The sequence below is a fragment of the Bidens hawaiensis genome, unplaced genomic scaffold (assembly GCF_021521415.1).
Source record: "Bidens hawaiensis isolate Kalapana, Puna unplaced genomic scaffold, B.hawaiensis_p1.1 tig00000326_1, whole genome shotgun sequence".
Classification (NCBI taxonomy): domain Eukaryota; kingdom Viridiplantae; phylum Streptophyta; class Magnoliopsida; order Asterales; family Asteraceae; genus Bidens; species Bidens hawaiensis.
The window spans coordinates 5,642,943-5,648,942 of NW_027491025.1; positions in this window are offsets into that span (position 1 = coordinate 5,642,943).

The window sequence follows — 6,000 nt, forward strand, 5'->3', positions numbered from 1 at the left end:
CTTAACTCGAACTCCAATATGCAAGCCTCACTCAGATAGCCCAACCGCTACTCATGCAAGTCATCCAAGCCTAACCCACTCAAACGACCTAAACTCAACAAACCCCATCAATCCAACTCGAGAAAACCCAACTACGCAAGCCAACCGAAACACACTCACTTTTCACCAAATTTCCAAACCATTCACCGCTCGAAGCCTAAAACCCCTCCCTACGCAAGCGAGTTTCATTTTTTTCCCTAAATTTTTTATATATGTATACATATATAAAACTAGTGTATTTATAACGACCTCACGTGTTCAATATATCACTTATAGATTTTAAACTCATTCAAGATTAACGATTTACATATTGTCCAAACCTTATAAATCATCTTTCAAAAAATCTAAGATTGTCATAACAACAAAATTCTATTATGAGGATTTGTTTTCAAAGGTTATTAAACGATTATATGTGTGATTTCAAGATTTTATATATTGTCACCTAAGGTGATAAATCTCATAAAAACTTTATAAATACATAAAAACTTTATAAATACGAGGTTTCATTTTGAATGTTGAACGCGAGGTTGATTCAATAACAAATTACAACTTTCACCATCTTGAATAAACTCAATGACCATGGCTTTGCAAATCTTTTTGGGACGCATTTATAAATGCTTTATACTTCATATTGTGACATGGATTTTGTTCAATAACGATTTACGCGAACTATTACTTCTTATTATCGCGAGCATCATTACTTTCTTGGTTTATTGTCATCACAATAGCTTTATTTATGCAAAATTCCTTTAACATTTTGGCTTGCAAGATCTAAATTTACTAATGATTTAAATGTTTCTCTAGCTACGCGCTACCGCGATGCCTTGTTATTATATTCAGCCTCTTGGAATCGATAGAACGACTTTATTTACAGACTTCATTTTAAATTTCATTCTACTATATTCAAGAGTATATGATACGCGATTTACATATTTCATCGTTTATTCGAGTCTCACTGATTTTTACAATTTCTTTTCATTTGGTGAGATGTTTCGATGGTAATATTATGCACATGGGATTCCATTTATGTTTCGATTATTCATGACAGAATCCAAGTTATTCAATAATGGTGTGTGTAATACTTTCACAACCTCAAATTCACTAAAAATTTCGTTTAACTTTTAAACGATATTTTCATGACTATGTTATTCATATTTGAGCATTTATGCTTTTCAAGCAAGACACGATTCTATGCATTATTCTACGCCATTTTGGTTAATCTATTAAGCGGCCTATGTGTGGCTGTCCGCAAGTTTTGGCGCTATTAGAAACCGTTACTATAATGACGAAATATAAATGGTTTCACAATAGTGGCCGTATTCACGTTTTATCACATTTCATTGATTGTTTTGGTTGTTAATCAAGTTCTATTTATTTTAGGTTAGATACATGTATGCATCACCCCAAGGAACTCACCTCATTCTTGTGTTATCACATTTCACGCAATCGTATTCTCAATTGCTTATAACCTCAAGTTTGTTCACGGATGAAACTCATCGTACGTTGTTATTGTATCATTGTTTATCCCAACCTTATGTACTCACTTATTGGATTTTTCTCATTTTTCACTCATCGGATGTTATACTAAATTTTAGTGTCCCGACGTACAACCATGGATTTTAATGATTTATTTATTCTTTTCACATTGATGACATTTGACTTCAAATCTCGTTTCGTAATTGTCTACCCTGGATTTTATTTATTCGATCGTCTCTACTTATTTAAACCGAATTGTTATTTTCACCTTGGTTTATATCTTAAGATTTTTAGTTGTCCCAATTATTCGTCCTATTTCTCTTTCCTATTTAAAAAGTCAACCCCAAAATTTCCAACCGTTGGTATTATTTTATCAATGTTTGTAAAATTTAACAAACCTTATGTACGTTTTTAACGTTTAAGATTTCAAAATAAATATTTCTCTTAAACCACACAATGGAACGAACCATGTGGACCATACGACGATCGAAATAATTAGGGGTGCACACTTAATTATCTGAATCCCCGTATGGAAACCATAGTAAGTGCGGTTGTGTGCGATAACTCAGACCCGAGAATGATAGCGGAAAAACGATGGAAATGCAAATCATTATAATAGCATGGTGGATACGCCGCCGATACATCCTATATATAAGTGCCTTTATTATGTTTCTCATTTGTAGCGTATTTCAAATCATGCAAGGATTTGACGTTATTCTTTGCTTAAAATTTTTTTCATGTATTTGTTTTCCCAAAAGCGACATTCGTTAGTAATTACCTTTTCTTTGAGTTTATTTATAATTTCGGAACGAAATTTCTAAAAAGTTGGGGATAATGTGACATTCGTCAATTTCGGGTTCTATTTGTATTCATTTGTGTGTTCGTTTATCACGTAAACCAACCCGATTTATACCCTGAACATTTCAAATATATAAAATATTGGATTTTATGTTACTAAATCGTTCCCACATGTTCAATTTGAAAAACCCCTTTAACGGATTCGAAAACGCCTTTAAAACGATCAAATTACATCGAAAACGAACTTCTAGGACGCAAAATGAACCATGCTAGATGAGCTGGACTAACCCCACCCCTAGGGGGCGCCGCGTGGCCACCAAGGGGAAGGGTGTTGCGCGTGGCGGCCTCAGGCCTGCAGATGTTCCCAACACGTTTTTGTTGTTTTATGCCTTGTTTCACCAAATTAACCAACCCATTTGCATGTAAACACTTGAAAGAATCATTATACCCAAACCCTTACTCTTTCCCTATATAAACAAGACCATTCCATCTTCTTTTGGTTGCTTCTTCTTCTCCCAAAAACTCTCTCAAACTAAAGATCCAAGTACCCATTCTTCAAGTCCTTAGTTCATCTTCCACATTAATGCTAACCTTGTTTATAACTAATTCTTGTTACTTAAAGCTTGTTGTTGCAACATATACATAATATAATACCCCTTGTTACCTTTGGTAGTTACCTCTTCGATTCCGGTCGGTGAGGTTTCAGACCTTGTAAGGCAAGGATTCATGGAGGACTTCGTATCCTTGATATACATACATATACATATATATATATATATATATATATATATATATATATATATATATATATATATATATATATATATATATATATATATATATATATATATATATATATATATATACTCTATAACATGTTTACTAACCATGTCTAAATTTTGCTCATTTTAGTTTGTTTGTCATCTTTGCAAGTTTCATGGTTATGGGTTTTAAGAGTCTATGCTTCGGTTTAACCCTAAATAGCTCTAACCGTAAACCGAACTTTGTTTACTAGTTTTGTTAAATAATTGTTTAAACATGTTTTATGTAGATTTAAACTTCTAAAATCATTATTATGCAAGTTCTTAGATATTGGGCATATGGAAACCATCTTTGAACTTATTCTAAGATGGAACCGAACCAAACCGAACTTTCGTTTAAAGACTTTATTGTTAACTGTTTGGTTGTAAAACTTAAGTTTCTTCATTTATAAATTATTATACAAGTTCTTTGATATTTGGGCATGTGGAAACCATCTATGAACTTATTGTGAGATGGAAACCGAACTAAACCGAAATTTCGTTTAAAGACTTTATTGTTAACTTTTTGGTTGTAAACTTAAGTTTCTTCATTAATAAATTATTATACAAGTTCTTTGATATTTAGGCATGTGGAAACCATCTATGAACTTATTGTTAGATGGAAACCTAACCAAACCGAACTAAACCGATTTTCACTCGCTTAAGACACACAAGTGTGTTTTTAGCAATCAAGACTTGTACAAATCTTTAAAAATATTTTATAAACTGATTTTAATAATTTTTTTAAGTACATGGAAATGTTGGATCGAACTTGATCTCATAACAAAGTTTGGACCGACAAAACCAAACACTCGCTTAACGTGCGCTGTTAGTTCTATAACAATAGAACCACATACTTGGTTAAGTCTTCTTAAGTTTTGTTGAGTTATCTCATAACATTCATTATTTTGAAAAGTTGAATTTGGTTGACCATCTATCAAGACTCGAACCAACAACCCGAACACTCGTTAAAACCCGTTTTTAGTATCTTTATTCCAAAGGGACTTGCATTATTGTATTTTTACCCACCTTATTACTTAACATAGGTTGAGTAAATATTAAGGTTAGATACTTTAACCCAGTTTCGAGCAAACTTACATTTTTAAAGGTTATTATTATAAATTCTTAAATAGTTACATTTTAAACCTTGAATTTTAATTGTTTACATTTCTGAACATTTATTTTATTTAAAGACCTTCAAGACAACCTTTTTTATTCAAGACTTCCTTTCACCTAGACTTTTCCCGTTAAACCTCATCCTTCCGATTACTCGTCATTTTACCAAATCAAGTTTGTTACTTGAATGTGAGTACTTTTCATACCCCGTTTTCCATCTTTCATTTTGGGGGTGATATTGCATACTTATTCAAACTACATGTTTTATATACTTGAGTCGTAAACCACAAACTTTATTGTATACTTTACTTAAATAAATGCTTGATTTGGTGTTTCTATGCTTACATGATTATATGCCTATGGATTTATCGCTTTTGGTTGGTGGAAGTATAAAATTCTAGTCTATTTGGCAACCCCTTATAGCAAGGTTGTAAGGCCCCGAACCCGGTGACCCTACTTTAGCGTCGGATTTACTCATAAACACAGTTCTTCAAATCAGAGTTTATTAAAACTTTTCGCGGAATATAAAACATCAATCATTTGTTACAAAACATTAAATCTTTTCTTTGATACCATAACACAAAACTTTATATTTAAAACATCTTTACTTCTTTCTTCAGATGCCAGCCGTTCAATCCATGCCGTGTGTCATCCTCATGCTAACTCTATAATCAGCTCACCTGCGTGCATACTAAAAGTCAGCTACGCTGAGTGAGTTCTAGTTAATCGAACGCCATACAATACATACACATACATACATATCCGTAGATACATATCCATACTTCACTAGTTACCCTTCTGTTCTACATACATACTTGCTACCATACATACATACATATCTACAATCACTAACCTCAGTCTACCGAGAGTACGTTCATAGTTCACCGTCTATACATGTACTCAAGGTCGTGAACACGTACAAGGTTCGCAGTCCTTACCTATGTTCACCATTTATGGTACGTACAAGGATCGCGGTCCTTCCCTATACCATAGTACATCCACAACACGTACAAGGTTCGCAGTCCTTCCCTATGTTGCAACCTAATTCATAGCACGTACGAGGTTCGCAGTCCTCCCCTATGCTACAAAATCAGCACGTATAAGGTTCACAGTCCTTTCCTATGCTGAAATATATCCACAACACGTACAAGGTTCGCAGTCCTTCCCTATGTTGCAACCTAATTCATAGCACGTACGAGGTTCGCAGTCCTCCCCTATGCTACAAAATCAGCACGTATAAGGTTCACAGTCCTTTCCTATGCTGAAATACATCCACAACACGTACAAGGTTCGCAGTCCTTCCCTATGTTGCAACCTAATTCATAGCACGTACGAGGTTCGCAGTCCTCCCCTATGCTACAAAATCAGCACGTATAAGGTTCACAGTCCTTTCCCATGCTGACACCTATCTACATTACGTATAAGGTTCGCAGTCCTTATCTACGTTTACATATATCATCTACTTCACGTATAAGGCTCGCAGTCCTTAACTACGCCATCACCAGCCGAGTCTATGCCCGACAGAAGCTAGAGGAATTTGCCATCCTAACTTACTATGTCGAACGTAGAACTCACATGCTATTCGTGTACCTAAATACACATACTTACATTATAACATAAGAACACTCTAGGCATTCTTTACCTCATTCATTTAACAACCATACCCCTTGTCGTTACGTGCAATATCCGAAGATCGTTCACGCCCCGACAACTATTCATTTGAAATATTCATACATCTACGATATATAATATTCGTACCTTTATTTTTTAA